The sequence below is a fragment of the Erinaceus europaeus genome, chromosome 4 (genome assembly GCF_950295315.1).
Source record: "Erinaceus europaeus chromosome 4, mEriEur2.1, whole genome shotgun sequence".
NCBI classification, from domain to species: domain Eukaryota; kingdom Metazoa; phylum Chordata; class Mammalia; order Eulipotyphla; family Erinaceidae; genus Erinaceus; species Erinaceus europaeus.
Genome location: NC_080165.1, coordinates 22,496,034 through 22,516,413, shown reverse-complemented (window position 1 = coordinate 22,516,413; position 20,380 = coordinate 22,496,034). Strand labels below are relative to the sequence as shown.

Here is a 20,380-nt window from a genome sequence, read left to right as displayed (position 1 = left end):
CAGGTACACTCCTGAGATTCCCTTCCATTGAATTCCTAGATGAATTCCTCAGTTTGCACTTCCTATGCTTCCTGCTAGGTTGGTTTCCCATCTTACAGAGGCTGCCACTACTCACTGAAGTCCTTGAGCCTCTGTCTCCCAGTTGCTGCAGGAGAAGACCCCCTCAGTCGCACAGGTGCTGGATTCTTCTAACAGAGTGTAGTGGGAGGGTGTGCTGCTTCCATGGAAGAGATGTGCCTTACTTTCTCTCTCTCTCTTCCCTTGTCAACAAGCCAGATGCTGAGAACGGAGGAGATGGTAGGACACGCTAGACGGACTATGAATGACTATGAATGACTGAATGACTATGAAACCGTCTCCCTACCTCTCCTGCCACTGGGGCCCACTAGCCCCATTAGGTTCTAGAGTGATCAAGACATGAACTCTAAGTGTAATCATCTACCAAGATTCGATGTGTGTGTGTGTGTGTGTGTGTGTGTAAGAAGGTGATATTATTTCCTCAAATGACATCACCATGATTGTTGAAAGAAATTATCAAATAACTTTTTTACAGAACACTGCTCAGCTCTGCCTAATGGTGGTGCTGGGGATTGAACCTGGGACCTTGAAGCCTCAGGCATGATAGTCTCTTTGCATAACCATTATGCTGTCTCCCCTGCCCTCAAATAATTATTTTGTTTTACCAGAACACTGCTCAGCTCTGGTTTATGGATGTGCTGCGAATTGAAGCTGTGACTTTGGAACTTCATGCATGAAAGTCTTTTTGCATAACCATTATCCCGTCTCCCCAACCTTCAAATAACTTCTTAATGAAAGATGTTCAGGTATGAAAATTTTCAGAGTTCTTCCACACGTTGAAGAGACTAATTATGAGACTAATCTCCTAGTTTCCTCACTTTTTTTTTTACTTCTCCACCACTACTTTTCTTTTTCAAACATTTATTTTATATATTTCACAGGGAGAGAGACAAGGGGGAAGAGAGAGAGAGAGATAGAGAGAGAGAGATCAAAGCACTGCTCGCTCTGGCTTATGTGGTGCTGAGAACTGAACCTGGGACCTCTGAGCCTCAAGTATGAAAGTCTTTTGCAGAACCATTATGCTGTCTCCCCAGCTTGCTCTCATCCTTTTCACTTTCACTACCTTCCATCTTTATGATCTAACTCCCATGAACTCTTCTATCAATTCTTTATCTTTTCAACAATAATTTTCGGATCCAAGCAATCTTCCTTGCTTTCAGACTGTCATTTTCTCAGAGGGTCTTGTTCTTGTCCTCACATTACTCAAAGTCTTAGAAATAGTGCGTTGGCTTCTGACGTTTGTTTCTTTGTTTGCAAGTTCATACAAATCAGTTCATAGATGCTACGTATGACTGAAACCATCTGGTAGTTATCTTTTACCTCGTAATCACTAAGCATAATCACCTCCAGCTGCATCCATATTGCTCTAAAGGACACGGTGCTATCTTATTTGATTGCAGAGTAGTATTCCATGGAGTGTATATCCTGTAACTTCTTTATCATTTGTCATCCACACCTGTTTCCACTCTTTGACTTTTGTGAATAATGCAGCTGTGAACAGAGGGGCACATGTGTCCCTTTGAATTAGTGTTTGCATGACCTTTGGCTAAATGCCCAAGAGTGGTATTACTGGATAATAAGATAATTCGTAATTCCTTTTTTATTTGCTTAAGGACTGTCGATACAGTCTTTTTTTTCTTTCTTTCGTTCTTTCTTTCTTTCTTTCTTTCTTTCTTTCTTTCTTTCTTTTGCCTTCAGGGTTATTGCTAGGCTTGTGGCCAGCACTAAAAATCCACTGGAGGCTATTTTTTCCATTTTGTTGTCCTTGTTGTTATTATTATTGCCGTTGTTGTTGTTTTGTCGTTGGATAGGACAGAGAGAAAACAAGAGAGGAGGGTAAGACACAGAGGGGTAGAGAAAGACACCTACAGACCTGGTTCACTGCTTGTGAAGTGACTCCCCTGGAGGTAGGGAGCTGGGGGCTCGAACCAGGATCCTTATGCCGGTCCTTGCACTTTGTGCCATGTGTGTTTAACCTACTGCACTACTGCCGAGCCCCGCCCCCCCAACAGTCTTCTAAGGGGACTGTACCAGTTTGCATTCGCACCAGCAATGTAGCAGAGTTCCTTTTTCTCCATATCCTCTCCAACATTTGTCATTGCCTGTTTTGTTGATACAGGCCATTCTACAAGTGTGAGATGGAATTTCAGTGCAGTTTTAATTTGCATTTCTCTAATGATAAGTGAAGTGGAGCATTTCTTCATGTGTTTGTGGAAGAAACTAAATAGAAAACTGTCTGCTTAGTTCTTTGACCCTCTTTTTATTGAGAGTTTTTAAAAAATATTTATTTATTTTCCCTCTTGTCCTTTTTTTCATTGTTGTTGTAGTTATTATTGCTGTTGTTGTTCTTGATGTTGTCGTTGTTAGATAGGACAGAGAGAAATGGAGAGAGGAGGGGAAGGCAGAGAGGGGGTAGAGAAAGATAGACACCTGCAGACCAGCTTCACTGCTTGCAAAGCGACCCCCCCCTACAGGTGGGGAGCTGGGGGCTTGGAGAGTTGTTTTTTTTTTTTTTTTAAGCTGTGCCAGTTCTTTATAGATGTTTGATATCAGTCACCTGTAGAGTGTGTGATGTGCAAATATCTTTTCCAATTTACTTGGTTGTCTGGTCATGCTTATGTAGTTTGATTTTGATGTGTGGAAGCTTTTTAGTTTGATGTAGTCCCATTTGTTTACCCTTGTTTTCATTTCCCATGCCCATAGGGTTGAGTTTTCAAATACATCTTTGATGTGAAGATCTTGCATTGTCTCACCAAAGTTTTATTCTATACGTTTTAGAGTTTCTGGTCTAATATCCAGGTCTTTGATCCATTTTGACTTGGTTTTGATGGACACTGTTAGATGGTGGTCTAGTTTCCCAGTACCATCTGCTGAAGAGCCTTCTTTACTCCACTGAATGGTTTTGGCCCCTTTGTCATATATTAAATGCTATATATGTATAGGCTCATTTCTAGGCCCCCGATATTATTCTACTGACCCGAGTGACTATGAACCTTTAATAGTGGGTTTTCTGGTACACCTGTGCAATAATGGCTTTAAGATGTAATCCTAGGAGGTAAATCACTGGCTGACAGGTTATATGCAGGCTTAAATGGATTCAGTGGTGCCAAACTGATTTCCAGAGTGATGAAGCCTATTAGAGCCTCACCAGCATTGTTTCGAGGAGTAGCTATTATCAGACTCTTCAATGTCTGGTAATCAGATGGGGTTGATGTATGTCACTGGGGGGAGGGGGTTTATTTTATTTCTCATGAAGTTAAGCAGCTTCTCATGATTACTGGTCACCGTGGTTCCTCTTTATAAAGTCCCTGTTCTCACCACCTTCTCCTTTCCTGTACTGTCACCCCAGTTAATATGCTATGCTCTCCCTCTCTCTCTCTCTCTCTCTCTCTCTCTCTGTGTGTGTGTCTCTTCCTCCATCCCGCTCTCCCTCTCTTAATTTGTAGAAAATCCTTGCTTATTCTCTTTTGTCCATGTAGGAATGTTTAAAATATTCCCTCTGATTTTTCTTCTCTCATTTTTTTTAAATAAAAGAGTGTTAGTGAAAGGGCCAGGTGGTGATGTACCTAGCTGAACGTGCATATTACAATATGCAAAGACACAGGTTCAAGTCCCCAGTCCCCACCTGCAGGAAGAAAGCCTCACAAGGTGGTGAAGCTGTGTTGCAAGTATCTCTGTCTCTCTCCCTCTCTATCTCCCCCTTTACTATTTCTGGCTATCTCTACCCAATAAATAAATATAATAAAAAAAATTTTTAAAGTTTTTTTATATTTATTTATTCAGTTTCCCTTTGTTTTTGCCCTTGTTTTATTGTTGTAGTTATTGTTGTTGTTATTGATGTCTTCGTTGTAGGATAGGACAGAGAGAAATGGAGAGAGGAGGGGGAGATAGAGAGGGAAGAGAAAGATAGTCACCTGCAGACCTGCTTCACCACTTGTGAAACGACTCCCCTGCAGGTGGGGAGCCGGGGGCTTGAACCGGGATCCTCTCGCTGGTCATTGTGCTTTGCGCCACCTGCGCTTAACCGCTGTGCTACCGCCCGACTCCCATAATAAAAATTTTTAAAGGATTGCTAATGATTGTAGAGTAAACAGAATTATTGTTTCCTATGTGACTTATGTTTTTTATAACTTTCTAAAAATATTTATTTATTCATTCCCTTTTGTTGCCCTTGTTTTATTGTTGTAGTTATTATTGTTGTCATTGTTGTTGGATAGGACAGAGAGGAATAGAGAGAAGAGGGGAAGACAGAGAGGGGGAGAGAAAGATAGACACCAGCAGACCTGCTTCACCGCCTGTGACGCGACTCCCCTGCAGGTGGGGAGCTGGGGGCTTGAACCGGGATCCTTATGCCAGTCCTTGGTTTTGTGCCACCTGCGCTTAACCCACTGCGCTACAGCCCGACTCCCTTTTATAAATTTTTATTGAGGGGCCAGGCAGTGGCACACCTGGTTGAGTGCACACATTACAGTGCACAAGGACCTAGGTTCAAGGCTGTGGTCCCTACCTGTAGGGGGAAAGCTCCACAAGTGGTGAAGCAGGTCTGCAGGTGTCTCTCTGTCTCTCTCCCTCTCTATCTCCCCCTCCTCTCTCAATTTCTCTGTCTTTATTTCATAATAAATAAATAAATATTAAAAACTTTTTATTTATGTATTTTACTTGTTTTATTTTGATGAAAATGAGCCATACACAGAGAAAATGACTAGAGTATGGCTCAGCTCTGGCTTATGGTAGTGATTTGAACCTGGGACTTTGGAGCCTCAGGCACAAAAGCCTTTTGTATAACCACCGTGCTATCTCCCACACCTGTGTTTTTTATTTATTATTATTTTTTAAGATTTTATTTACTTATTCATGAGAAAGATAGGAGAGAGAGAAAGAGCCAGACATCACTCTGGTATATGTGGAGCTGGGGATTGAACTTAGGACCTCATGCTTGAGAGTCCACTGCTTTATCCACTGTGCCACCTGCCAGACCACTGTTTTTTATTTCTTTTTTCTTTTTAATTTTTTTATTACTATTTATTTTCCCTTTTGTTGCCCTTGTTGTTTTTTATTGTTGGAGTTATTATTGTTATCGTTGTTGATGTCATTATTGTTGGATAGGACAGAGAAATGAAGAGAAGAGGGGAAGACTGAGAGGGGGCGAGAAAGACAGACACCTGCAGACCTGCTTCACCGCTTGTGAAGCGACTCCCGTGCAGGTGGGGAGCTGGGGGCTCAAACCTGGATCCTTACGCAGGTCCTTGTGCTTCGCGCCACGTGTGCTTAACCCGCTGGGCTACCGCCAGACTCCCATAAGATTATTTAAAAACATATTCTAAAAGTTTGAATTGAGGTTCACTGGGATAGTGTGCCTGCTTTGCCTTGTGCTCAGTTCAGGTTCTAGCCTAGCCCCCAGCACACTGGAGTGCTGTGATGTCCTTCCTCTCTGTTTTCCCCAGCAGTGAAAAAAGAAGATTGAGAAGGAGAAGGAGAAGGTGGAGAAGGAGGAGAAGGAGGAGAATGGGAAGGAGAAGAAAAAGAAGGAAATGTTTGTGGGACTGCGTGTTGACGCACCTGGTTGAGCACACATGTTACAATGTGCAAGGACCTGGTCTGGAGCCCCCAGTCCCCACTTGCAGGGGAAAAGCTTTATGAATGGCGAAGTAATGCTGCAGGTATCTCTCTGTCTCTTTATCGCCCCTTCCCTATCAATTTCCGGCTGTCTCTATCCAACAAATAAATAAAGATAATAATTAAAAACTTACGAGAAAGAAATATTTTTACTATTCACATATAAGCCTTTAACTCATATTAAATTAATTCTTATGATAAATGAGAATTTAAATTTCCCATATGGGTAGCTAGTAAGCATCCTAATACCGTTTGTTGAAAAATTCTAGCAAACTCAAATCTCTCCATCTCTTTATGTCTCTCGTGTGTATGTCTATATTTGGTATTCACACACATAATATTGTCTCCTTCTCTCTCTCTTTCTCTTTCTCTCTCTCTCTCTCTCTCTCTCTCTCACACACACACACACACACACACACACACACACACACACACACACACACCTTATCTACCCAGCCCTCTATATACAAATTTTCCCTGAACTTTCCATTTGTTTCATTGTCCCGTTTGCCTAGTCTGGTGTTAGCAGCACACTGCCTTCTTCTCTAGAGCTTTATAATGTCTTGATATTTTTCTAGGGATGATTCCATCAGTATCACCTCCTCTACCTGCTCCTCCCCTAAGCTCTCCTTGACCCTCAGTCCTTTGCCCTCCATGTAGTTTTTTTAATTAATGATTTAATATTAACAAGATTGTAAAATAACAGTGTTACAATCCCATACAGTTCCCACCAACAGAGTTCCCTGTCCCATTCCCTTCATTGGAAGCTTCCGTATTCTTTATCTCTCTGGGATTATGAGCCAAAATTCTTTATGGTTTGTAGAAGGTGGACTCCATATATATTCTGCACCCAGTTTCTCTACTTCCCCTCAAATACCTGTAGTGACTTTGATTACTATTGTTTTGACTATAAATCAAACTGGAGAAAAATCAATTCCAGAACTCAGTCTTTTTTTTTTTAATTAGGAAATTAATGTTTTGCAATACAGTTTTTGGTATGTAGGTACAATTTTCCATCTTTCTATCAACATGTACCAGGACCTGAAATCTCCCCCCCCACCACCATCCAGAACTGAGTGTTTCAATCCATAATCTTGGGTGATCTCTTCATTTAAAGATCTTCCTTAATGCTTACAATAAAATTTAATGATATAATTTCATAAAAGTCTCATACTTTTCCATTAGATTTATCCTAAGTAACTTTCATATTATATTATAAATAATATTTTATTCTAGTTCTGTATTGCTGGCATATAGAAACACAGAAGACAACTGACTTTTGTATACTGACTTTTAAAATATTTATTTATTCCCTTTTGTTGCCCTTCTTGTTTTATTGTTGTAGTTATTATTGTTGTTGTTATTGACATCATTGTTGTTGGATAGGACAGAGAGAAATGGAGAGAGGAGGGGAAGACAGAGAGGGGGAAAGACACCTGCAGACCTGCTTCACTGCCTGTGAAGCAACCCCCCTGCAGGTGCAGAGCCAGGGGCTCGAACCAGGATCCTTATGCAGGTCATCACGCTTTGTGCCATGTGCACTTAACCTGCGGCGCTACTGCCTGACTCCCTGTATACTGACTTTTAATCTAACAGTTATGCTAAATTATCTTAATGATTCTACAACTAAGGAGACAGTATAATGCTTATGTAAGAAGACTTTCATGCCTGCACACCTCAGGTCCCAGGCTCAGTCCTGGGCATCGCCATAAGCTAGAGCTGAGCAATGCTCTGTACTTCTTCTGTATACCTCTCTTGTTAAAAACAAACAAACAAACAAATACATATTTTTAAATTATCTTAATAATTCTAATAAATAATTCAAGGATTTAAAATTCTTAACATAAAATCTGATAAAGACAGCTTTACCAGATTTTTTTCTTTCTTTAATTTAAAATTTATTTTCACTAGAGCACTGCTCACCTCGGTTTATGCTGGGACTGAACCCCAGACCTCAAGCATGAACGTCTTTTGCAAAACCATTATGCTATCTTTTAAGTTTCCAATCCTTTTACCTGTATTATTTTGTTGTCTTACTGTCTAGGACACCACTGTTGAATAAAAATGAATAGAATATAACATGAGTTATAAGCGTAGGTCACAAGCATAGAATAATTTGAGGCTTTTCTAATAATCACATTAAAAGATCAAGAGAAGCAGGTGAAATTATTTTTTTTAATTTCTTTGTTGGGGAATTAATGTTTTACATTCAACAGTATATACAATAGTTTGTACATGCATAACATTTCCCAGTTTTCCATATAACAATACAACTGACAGGTGAAATTATTTTGTGGTGCCAGAAAGTGAACAAAGGTCCTTATGCATGTACTCCATGCTAGCCCCAGCTTACTTATTAATTATTACTATTTTGGGAGTTGGGCGGTAGCATAGCGGGTTAAGCGCACGTGGCGCAAAGCGCAAGGACCAATGTAAGGATCCCCGGTTCAAGCCCCTGGCTCCCCACCTGCAGGGGAATCGCTTTACAGGCGGTGAAACAGGTCTGCAGGTGTCTATCTTTCTCTCTCCCCTGTTTTACCCACCTCTCTCCATTTCTCTCTGTCCTAACGACAATGACATCAATAACAACTACAACAAAAATTGTAAAAAGGCAACAAAAGGGAAAATAAATAAAAAAGCAATAAAACTGGTCCTTTGAAGTTTAAAAATAGTAAATAAAAAAAAACTGGTCCTTTTAAAAAAAAAGTATTACTATTTTATTTTTTTTAGCAAAAGGAGAGGGTGGAGAGACACCAAAACAGGGTTTCACCATCCATGGAGTCCCACTTGTCTTTGTTTATTTATTTATCCACAGCACTGCTCTGCTCTGTTTTATTACTATTAATCTTTATTTACTTATTGGATAGAGACATACAAATATCGAGAGGGAAGGGAAGACAAAGAGGGAGAGAGGGAGACGCCTGCAGCCCTGCTTCACCACTCGCAAAGCTTCCCCCTGCAGGTGGAGACTGGGGGCTTGAACCTGGGTTCTTGTGCATTACAACATGTGCATTCAACCTGTACGACTGCTCATCTCTGGTGTATGGTGGTGCCAGGGATTGGGATTGAACCAAGGACTTTGGAGCCTCAGGCATAAAAGTCTGTTTGCATAAGAATTATGCTATCTACTCCTGCAGGAGTCCCACTTGTCTTAACCCTTGGCTCTTTCATATTTTCCTGGGCTCTACCCAAGGGACTCACACATGGATGGCATGGTCAGTATTGCCTTCAGTAATGCCTGCCATTCCCCTAGGCATGATTTAAAAAAATTGAAGATCTATTCACTTATTAACATGAGAGACAGTCAGAGTCCATGCACCCAAGTCCAACATGATAGCCACTGTGCCATCCCCAGTGTCCACCAGATTAAAAAAATTTTTTTTTAATTTTCCCTTTTGTTGCCCTTGTTGTTGTAGTTATTATTGTTGTTGTTATTGATGTCGTCATTGTTAGATAGGACAGAGAGAAATGGAGAGAGGAGGGGAAGACAGAGGGGGGAGAGAAAGACAGACACCTGCAGACCTGCTTCACCGCTTGTGAATCGACTCCCCTGCAGGTGGGGAGCCGAGGGCTCGAACTGGGATCCTTACGCTGGTCCTTGCGCTTCGCACCATGTGCACTTAACCAGCTGCGCTACCGCCCGACTCCTGGTCCACCACATTTTAAAGTTGATAATATTGGGTGGCAGAGATAGCATAATGGTTATGCAAAAAGACGATCATGCCTGAGATTCTGAGGTCTCAAGATTCAGTCCTCTGCACTGATAAACTAGAGCTGAGCAGTGGCAAAGCAGAGCAGAGCGGAGCGGAGCAGAGCAGAGCAGAGCAGAGCAGAGCAGAGCAAAGCAAAACAACAAAACCAGAAAAAACAAAAAACCCTGTGGCTCAAGTTGTTGTTATTGTAACTGCTCTGAGGCTGTGGTTAAAGCTGTTACGGAGATGTTTGATGGAGATCTTTTGTGTTGAGTCTTTAAAGTCCAATTTGTATTTAATTTTTCTCTTACATCTCAATTCAGATTAGTCACATTTCAGGTTAGTAGTCATAGGTGGCTAGTGGCTATCATATTTTGGCAACCAAGTCTAGGACGTCTAGCATAATGGTGAACGGAAGTAAGGACTGCAGCCATCTGCCTGATGACCAGTCTCAAGAGGAACATTATTATTACTTTTAAAATCTATTTGTTTATTTGGGTAAAGACAGAGAGAAATTGAGAAAAGAGTGGGGAGACAGAGAGGGAAAGAAACAGAGAGACACCTGCAGCCCTGCTTCACCATTTGTGAAGTTTCCCTCCTGCAGGTGGGGGCCAGGGACTTGAACCCAGGCCCTTGTGCATCGTAGCATGTGCACTCAACCAGGTGCACCACCATGTGGCCCCAAGAGGGACACTTTCAACATATTTCAACAGCTAGTTAACAAGGAGGTTTGCCATGTTTCTGCAGATATGTTTACCAGAATAAAGATATTCCCTGGTATTTCTGTTTGCTAGAAGTTTAAAAAGTCAAATAGATTTTGAACCTTAATGTATATATTAAGATGACCATATATGTTTTTCCTCTTTAACTTAAAGAAATATTTACTTTTGAGAGATACAGGGGTTGAGTGGTGGAGCACCTGGTTGAGTGCACATATGACAGTGCACAAGGACCTGGGTTCAAGTTTCTGGCCCCCACCTGCAGGGAGGAAGCTTCATAAGTGGTGAAGCAGTGCTGCAGGTGTCTCTCTGTCTCTCTCCCTCTCTATTGCCCCCTTCCTCTCAATTTCTGGCTGTCTCTAGCCAGTAAATAAATAGAGATCAGGGAGTCGGGGGGTAGTGCAGCACATTAAGCGCACATGGCGCAAAGCGCAGGGACCAGTTAGGGTCCCGGTTCAAGCCCCTGGCTCCTCATCTGCAGGGGAGTCGCTTCACAGGTGGTGAAGCAGGTATGCAGGTGTCTCTCTGTCTCTCTTCCTCTCTATCTCCCCTTTCTCAATTTCTCTCTGTCTCTATCCAATAACAAATAAATAAACAATAAAAAAATTAAAAAATAAATAGAGACAAAAAATAATACAAGAAATACAGAGAGGGAGGAAGAGAAAGAATCAGAGCATCATTCTGGTATATATAGTGGTGCTAAGGATTGAACTCAAGACCTACCATGTACAAGTCCTGCTCTCCACCACTGAGTCATCTCTACAACATTTATTTAAAAGAATTTTTTTTTTCTTTATACGGCCTGGGAAGTAGCCAGTATCTGCAGTGTTGGGCTTGAAAGCACGAGGTCCTGAGTTCAGTCCCTGGCACTGCATGTGCCAGAGTGATCCTCTGGTTCTCTTTCTCTTTCTTGCTAATAAGTAAGTAAGATCTTTTTCATGCTCAGAAGACCAGTGCTCTTGCCTCTGTGCCACTTCTTGGGCAGCTTGCCTTAGATTTTAAAGTGGTGAATCACACTGACTAATTTCCAAATGTTAGCTAATCTTGTATTTCTAGACAGAATCCTATTTTTGTCACAATGCATTATCATTTTTTGTATATTCTTATGTTTTATCTGCTGCCAGACTTAGTTTTGTAGTGTTTTTGCTTAGGATTTTTACATCTATATGAGTCATGTTGGCCCATAATTTTCTTTCTTTTTTTTTTTTTTATCTCTTGTCAGAAAAAAAGAATTGGAAAAGTGCTGGAAAGTATTTCCTTTTTCCTGTTATGTGCAAAAGTTGGGGCAAGACTAGAATGATTTCTGCTTGAACAAGTCAGAGGCAAAGTCCTCTAGGCTTAAGTTTCCTCTGTGGAAACTTTACTGAGGATCAGTCCAGCCCCAGTCATGAGGCTGTTATGAGGGAGGCCTGGTGTTGGCTGGGAGCCACAGGACAGCAAAGTCCTCAAACAGTGCCACATCAGGACCGGGCAGTGCCGCACCTGCTTGAGCTCACAGTACAGTGAACCCCCGTCCCCGCCTACAGTGGGGGGAGGGGAGAGCTTCAGGAGCAGTGAAGCAGCGCTGCAGGTGTCTCTCTCCCCTCCTCCTCTCTTAATTTCTCTCTGTCCCTACCCTAAATAAATAATAGTTCCATGCCAGCTGGTGCATACATGGTACAGAACCCCCAGCCCCTAAGTGCAGTATCCTCTAGCTCCCTAGCTGTCCCATGTCCCCTGTCCTTCTTAGGCTTTATAGATCAGAGCACATGTATGGCACATGTATGGTGCATGTATGTGGTTAAATGCTTTGGTTTCAGATATTATACTTGTTCAAGTTTTTAATTCAGCTAGTTTTGATGAGTTTTATTTTTCAAAGAACTTGCCCAATTTATTTTAGAAAAAAATTAAGCTGCATGGCCTAAGAGGTGGCACAGTGGGTAAAGCACTGGACTCAAGCATGCTCCTGAATTCTATGCCCTGCTGGAGCCCGTGTGCCCGAGTGATACTCTAGTTCTTTCCTCCACCCCCTCCCCTTACCCCTTCTCCTCCTCCTCTCTGATAAGTAAATCTTTAAAAAAAATACACGGAGGGGAGTCAGGCGGTAGCACAGTAGGTTAAGCTCACATGATGCAAAGCATAAGGATCCTGGTTCGAGCTCCCGGCTCCCCACCTGCAGGGGAGTCACTTCACAAGTGGTGAAGCAGGTCTGCAGGTGTCTATCTTTCTCTCCCCTTCTCTGTCTTCCCCTCTTCTCTCTGGCCTATCCAACAGCAACAACAACAATAACAACAACAATACCTACAACAATAAAACAACAAGGGCAACAAAAGGGAATAAATAAATAAATAAATAAATATTTTTTTAAAAAGATACAGAGAAGAGAAATTAAGAATTTCTTTTTGGGAGTTGGGCAATGGTGCAGCGAGTTAAGTGAGTGCAGGTTGTGCAAAGTGCAAGGACTGGTGTAAGGATCCTAGTTCGAGCCCCTGGCTCCCCCACCTGCAGGGGAGTCGTTTCACAGGTGGTGAAGCAGATCTGCAGGTGTCTATCTTTCTCTCCCCCTCTGTCTTCCCCTCTTTTGATTTCTCTCTGTCCTATCTAACAAACAATGATAGCAATAACAACAGTAATAACAACAATACGACTATAAAACCACAAGGGCAACAAAAGGGAAAAAAATTTTAAATAAAATTTTAAAAAATATTTTAAAAAAGAATTCCTTTTTGCTTATTACTAAACAAATAATTTGTCTCTGGTGGAAGTAGATAGCATAATGGTTATGCAAAGAGACTCTCATGCCTGAGGCTCCAAAGTCCCAGACTTAATCCCCTGTACCACCATAAACCAGAGCTGAACTGTGCTCTGGTAAAAACATAAATAGGGAGTTGGGCGGTAGTGCAGTGGGTTAAGAGCAGGTGGTACAAAGCACAAGGACTGGTGAAAGGATCCTGGTTCAAGCCCTCGGCTCCCCACCTGCAGGGGAGTCACTTCACAGGTGGTGAAGCAGGTCTGCAGGTGTCTATCTTTCACTCCCCCTCTCTGTCTTCCCCTCCTCTCTTCATTTCTCTCTGACCTATCCGACAACAACGACATCAATAACAATGGCAATAATGACTACAACAATGAAACAACCAGGGCAATGAAAGGAAATAAATATTAAAATAAATAAATAAATAAATAAAAACCATTTGTCTCTTCTTAGAAAGAAAAGATAAAAGAAACTTAAAAAATAAAAGCTTAAGCTCTGTGGTTCAGGAGGTGGTCCAGTGGATTAGCTACTGGACTTATAAGCACTAAACCCTGAATTCAGCTCCTAGCATTGCATGTGCAGAGTGATGCTTTCTCTGGTTGTCTCTCACTCTCTCACTAATAAAAAATCTCTGATTCAATCCCTAGCACTACCATAAGCCAGAGCTAAGCAGTGCTCTGATAAAATAAATAAATCTTACATTTAAGCTATTGTAATGTTATTCCTAGTATCTTTTATTTCAATTTTTTTTTTTTTTATGGATGTCGACAGGTCGATCCATACAACCAGCCTGTCTCTCTCTACTTTTCCCTAGTGGGGTAGGGCTCTGGGCAGGTGGGGTTCTAGGATACATTGGTAAGGGAGGACCTTAACTCTTTTTTTTAATTTAATTTATTTATTTTCCCTTTTGTTGCCCTTGTTGTTTTATTGTTGTAGTTATTATTGTTGTTGTTGCTGTTGATGTCGTCGCTGTTGGATAGGACAGAGAGAAATGGAGAGAGGAGGGGAAGACAGAGAGGAGGAGAGAAAGATAGACACCTGCAGACCTGCTTCACCGCCTGTGAAGCGACTCCCCTGCGGGTGGGGAGCTGGGGCTCCAACCAGGACCTTTCGCAGGACCTTGCGCTTTGTGCCATGTGCTACCGCCCAACCCCCGAGGACCTTAACTCTTACATGGTGTTGCTGGTGGTGGTTCTTGTCTAAGAAAGATGATACAAGAAAAGCATAAATGGTTAGAGGAGAAAAGTACTTAGGAGACTGAAACAGCATGATTTAAAGAAAAATAATATATTGTTTGATACCATTTACAAATTCAGACTCTTATTATCTTTTTAAATATTTATTTATTTATCTATTTTTTCTTTATTGGGGGATTGATGTTTTACATTTGACAGTAAATACAATAGTTTGTACATGCATAACATTTTAAATTTCATTTTTTAAAAGATTTTATTTATTTATGAATGAGAAAGATAGCAGGAGAGAAAGAACCAGACATTATTCTGGTACATGTGATGCTAGGAATTGAACTTGGGATCTCATGCTTAAGGGTCCAATGCTTTATCCATTTCACCACCTCCCAGACCACTTATTTAATGTTATTTATTTATTTATTTATTTATTTATTTATTTATTTATTTATTCCCTTTTGGTGCCCTTGTTGTAGTTATTATTGTTGTTATTGATGTCGCCGTTGTTGGATAGGACAGAGAGAAACGGAGAGAGGAGGGGAAGACAGAAAGGAAGAGAAAGACACCTGCAGACGTACTTCACCGCTTGTGAAGCGACTCCCCTGCAGGTGGGGAGCCAGGGGTTTGAACAGGGATCCTTCTGCCGGTCCTTGCGCTTGCCGCACACACCTGCACTTAAGCCGCTGCGCTACCGGGGGACTCCCCACTTATTTCACTTTTTTAAAGGTGAAACACTACTCTGTATTGAGTTGAAGAACAGTTGCACTTAGCACCAAAGTTCTAGTGCCATTTACCACTATCACAATGACCCCCTTCGTCTTTCTCTTCTTTTTTTTAATATTTATTTATTTATTTCCTTTCTGTTGCCCTTGTTGTTTAATTGTTGTAGTTATTACTGTTGTTGTTATTGATGTCGTCGTTGTTATATAGGACAGAGAGAAATGGAGAAAGGAGGGGAAGACAGAGAGGGGGAGAGAAAGACAGACAGACACCTGCAGACCTGCTTCACCGCCTGTGAAGGGACTTCCCTGCAGGTGGGGAGCCGGGGCTCCAACAGGGATCCTTACCCTTCTTTTTTTTTTTTTCAACTAGAGTATTGTTCAGCTCTGGCATATGGTGGTATGCTATAGGGAATTGAACCCAGGACGTAGGCATGAGAGTCTCTTTGCATAACCGTTATGCTATCTATCCTCTGCCCCAAATCTAAATTCTTAAAGGGTAACATTTCTGATTTTTTCTACTATATGTAACCTTTGGGAACTTAGTCACATGAAACTACAAAATTAGCAAATGTCTTGAAACTGATAATATATAGCATAAGTTACCTCTAACTTCAAACTCTCATTTATTAGATTACCACTCAATCTTAAAAGAAAACAATGACTCCAAAGATAGTCTTATACCATTCTAAAAAAAGGAAACTGTTCCTTTTATCTCCATCCCCATCACCAACCCCAACTCCAGCTTCAAAGCCATTTAATTGTCTTGGTCATGGCCATTTCCAAGATGAGATTTGATATTTCACGCCCATGGCTTCTGGCTATCAGAAAACCCATGCTTTCCTCTAGTGAAGGAATTCGGTTCAGCTGATGTCGGTGTGCCCCTTCCAATATTCTTCATCTTCACTTTGTTTTCGGAGGCATTTCCTCTGGTTCATTATCTTTGTCATCATTAAAATCTGCTGCTACTGAAAGGGTTTTTGGAGCAAGAGTTGGAACTGTTTAGGTTTACTTGATCCAAGTTTGATGGATATAGCTGAGGCTTTCTTTGTCATCTGACTTTGTATATAGCAAATCCAAACTTGGAGATCTTTGATCTTGGTAGGCTTTGTTGGGAGGACTGCAGATTCTTCAACTGATCAGGCTTCTCAGCACTGCAACAGGAACTTTCCCATCCATTACTGGAAGAAACAGTCTTTGTTTTCACAGGTTTTTCTGCTTTGTCAAGTCCTCCCTCGGCTCCAGCTCACTGTGGCTTCTCAGCCTTCTCCTCTCCTGCCTTCTTTTTTTTAATTTTTAAAATATTTATTTATTTTGATAGGTCAGAGAGAAATTGAGAGGGTTGGGGAGCTAGAGAGGAAGAGAAAGACACCTGAAGACCTGCTTCAGCACTCGTGAAGCTTCCCCCTTGCAGGGACGGTAATGTATGCATTAATCTGTGCGCACTGCCACCCGGCCGTCCTGACCTGATTCCATTGCTTTTTGTTTCTATATCTATTCTGCCCTTCTTTAAATGTTCTCTGGCTTACTTTACCATTCATTTTCTAGATTCTGTAGTGAGTACTTTTTGCAGCCCCCCTTTTTTTCTAATATGAATATTAAATGACATAAATCTCTCTTTAAGTAAGACATTAGCTGTATCATGTAGTTTTTAATATGTAATATTTTATTCTTGCTCAGAATATTCTATAATTTTAAAATTATATATCTTTATTAAAAAGTAAAATGTCGAGAGTCAGGCGGTAGTGCAGCGGGTTAAGCGCACGCCATGGCGCAAAACATAAGGACCGGTGGAAGGTTCCCGGTTTGAGCCCCCAGCTCCCAACCTGCAGGGGAGTCACTTCAGAGGCGGTGAAGCAGGTCTGCAGGTGTCTGTCTTTCTCTCCCCCTCTCTGTCTTCCCCTCCTCTCTCCATTTCTCTCTGGCCTATCCAACAACGACGACAACAATAATAACAACCACAATAATGTTAAAACAACAAGGGCAACAAAAGGGAAAATAAATAAATAAAAAATATTTAAAAACTTAAAAAAGTAAAATGTTTTATAATTTTTCATTATGATTCATTTTATGATTCCTCAGTTATTTGGAAAGTCCTTAATTTTCTTTTTTTTTAAATATTTGTTTATTTATTTATAGGACAGAGAGAAATGGAGAGAAGAGGGAAAGGCAGAGAGGGGAGAGAAAGATAGATACCTGCAGACATGCTTCACCGCTTGTAGAGCGACTCCCCTGCAGGTGGGGAGCCAGGGGCTCCAACCAGGATCCTTATACTGGTCCTTGCGCTTTGCGCTTAACCCGCTGTGCTACTCCCGGAAAGTCCTTAATCTTCATATAATAGGGCTTTAGAAGTTATCTTTATGGGGGTAAAACAGGGGAGGGTTGCCTCACAAGCAGTGAAGCAGATCTGCATGTGTATCCCTTTCTCTCCCCCTCTCTGTCTCCCCTCCTCTCTCTCTGTCATCTAACAACATCAGTGGCAACAATAATAACGACAACAAGGGCAACAAAATGGGAAAACATGGCTTCTAGGAGCAGTGGATTCGTAGTGCAGGCACCAAGCCCCAGCAATAATCCTGGAGGCAAATGAATAAATAGATAACTTTATATGATTGATCTCTGTCTTTTAAAAAATATTTTATTTTAATGAGGTGGATATATTGAGAAGCAGAAAGAGAGAGATCAGAGCACTGCTTAACACTGGTGTATGGTGTTGCTTGGGATTAAACCTGGGCCCTCAGAACCTCAGGCATGAGAGTCTTTTGTGTAGCCAGTAAGCCAACTTCCCGGCCTCTGGTCTCTGTCAAGTGTCACTGTGGTTAGAGAATATATTCTTTTGTTGTTGTTTATTTATTATTACTTATACAAAGGAAACATTGACTAAACCATAGGGTAAGAAGGGTACAACTCCACACAATTCCCACCACCAGATCTCTGTATCCCATCCCATTCCCTGATAGCTTTCCTACTCTTTAACTCTCTGGGCATATGGACCCAAGGTCGTTGTGGGTTGCAGAAGGTGGAAGGTCTGGCTTCTGTAATTGCTTCCCCGCTGAACATGGGCGTTGACAGGTCAATCCACTGGGGAAGCGGAGCTCCAGGACACATTGGTGGGGTCAGAGAATATTATCTATGTAACATTATACTTTTGTAATTTCTTGAGATTTGCTGTCTGTAAATGTTCCATGTCTTGAAGAGAGAATATTCCTCAGTTGCAGTCAAAATATTCTAAAACAGTTCACTACATGAGTTTCTTAATCATATCCTTCTTGAATATATTTCTACTTCTACCAATTAGAAATATTTTAGTATCTCCTAGTATAGTTGTGAATTTGTCTATTTCTCTTCTTTGTGTTTACTATACTTTAAGAAATGCATTTATTAGGGCACCAAAGTAAAAACCCTGTGATGAGGGGTAGACATGCAGCTTCCTGGGACAGTGGGTGGTGGGAGTGGGTGGGAGGGATGGGTCACAGTCTTTTGGTGGTGGGAATGGTGTTTATGTACACTCCTAGCAAAATGTAGACATATAAATCAGTAGTTAATTAATATGAGAGGGGGAAAATCAATTGTATGTCTCAAAGTTTTTCAAAACACAAACTGAATCTTTTTAATATATAGGCTGTGTATTTGACATGCAGACTCTCTCAAAAGCCTAGACCAAGTAGATTAGAAACATCCAATAGCACAGCTATATACAAGATACTGGATACTGTACAGCAAACCATAACAAAAGGACTTTTCAAAGTTAACCCAATTACCAAATAATGTGATGATAACATTAACTATCAATTGTCTTTTTGAACCCTAAGACAGCAGGAACCTCACATCTCCACTATAGAGCCCCTACTTCCCCCAGTCCTGGAACCCTTGGATAGGGCCCACTTTCCCGTATGCATCTCCCAATCCATACCAAATAATATGGCATCCGCCGATCACAACCTAACCAACGCAATGATTGCCACCTCAACATGCTTCACCTCAGACTGTGTCCAGAGACTTCAGGTGTGGAATGACAACCCTTCAGCTTCATTACTCGGGTGAGACCTTTCCTTTTATAGTACACTCTAATTTCATCTCAGGTGGTTCACTTTCTAACAAAGTCCCATAACCTAGATATACACCAGTTTCTGTGAGAGAGAGCTTATGTGCACACGTATCCATAAACTACTGCAAAATATATACCTGAAAGCAGAAGTACACTAGAGTTTGCAGTGAGTACCTCTCTAACACTTCCTCTCCACTATTCCAAGCTTTGAGTCCATGATTGCTCAACAATTTGTTTGGCTTCGTATGTTAACTCTCTTTTCAATCACCAGGTTCCAGATGCCATCAGGATGCTGGCCAGGCTTCCCTGGATTGAAGACCCCACCAATGTGTCCTGGAGCTCAGCTTCCCCAGAGACCCACCCTACTAGGGAAAGAGAGAGGCAGACTGGGAGTATGGACCGACCAGTCAACGCCCATGTTCAGCGGGGAAGCAATTACAGAAGCCAGACCTTCTACCTTCTGCAACCCTCAATGACCCTGGGTCCATGCTCCCAGAGAGACAGAGAATGGGAAAGCTATCATGGGAGGGGGTGGGATATGGAGATTGGGTGGTGGGAATTGTGTGGAGTTGTACCCCTCCTACCCTATGGTTTTGTTAATCAATCCTTTCTTAAATAAAAAAAAATGCATTTATTGGGAGTCGGGCGGCAGTGTAGCGGGTTAAGCGCACGTGGCGCAAAGCACAAGGACCGGCGTGAGGATCCCAGTTTGAGCCCCCGCTCTCCACCTACAGGGGAGTCGCTTCACAGGCGGTGAAGCAGGTCTGCAGGTGTCTATCTTTCTCTCCCCCCCTCTGTCTTCCCCTCCTCTCTCCATTTCTCTCTGTCCTATCCAATGACATTAATAACTACAACAATAAAACAAGAGCAACAAAAGGGAATAAATTAATTTAAAAAAGAAATGCATTTATCTCACATAAAAATTGTAGCAATTCAGTTTTTTGTGAATTTGGGCAATTTTCATGAAATGCCCATCAGCTCAGATAAGATACTTTCTCTGATATTAAAATAACTAATAGTCATCTTTCATTAACCTTCATATGCTATACATTTTTCCACATGTGTACTTCCACTTACTCAATATCCACAAAATATAAACATTTTAGAAGCACCTCTTGGGACTTTTGTAAATTGTATGTATGGTAGCTGGATTTTACCCAGGCTGATCATCTGTATATCTTAATTACAACATTTATTCCAGCTGCATTTACTGAATCATAGTATGTTTGGATTTTAACTGTCATCTATTTTTGCATTTATATTTCCATTCTTGCTTGCTCTGAAAATGTTTTTTTAAAATCTATTTCTCCCGTTAATAACTCAGACAAATAGGACACAATATGTCTCCATTCTTTGAGTGTGTACCCTGGTAATAACGACTTGCATTTCTCACGAGCTGAAATGATCTGCATTCCTGAGTCATCAAAGTCCAGGAGTTTGCTTCCTATCTTCACTTGCTTTATGCTCTTGAAGAGCATAAAGATCTTAGAACCCTTTCATGCACTCATTGTTGTGTGCTTTAATTTTATTTCGATCTAGCAGACACTGTCATTGTTTTTGTAATCACAAGTGCTTTTCATTGTTCTT

The 20,380-nt window shown here is 41.3% G+C and overlaps 1 long non-coding RNA gene and 1 pseudogene across 1 annotated transcript in view; one reads left to right on the top strand and one right to left on the bottom strand.

The window, feature by feature from the left end:
* LOC132538011 (uncharacterized) overlaps positions 1-20,380 on the top strand; it is a 447,435-nt gene that overhangs the window by 274,181 nt on the left and 152,874 nt on the right. The window lies entirely within an intron of this gene.
* Positions 15,503-16,033, bottom strand: LOC132538259 (PEST proteolytic signal-containing nuclear protein-like; annotated as a pseudogene).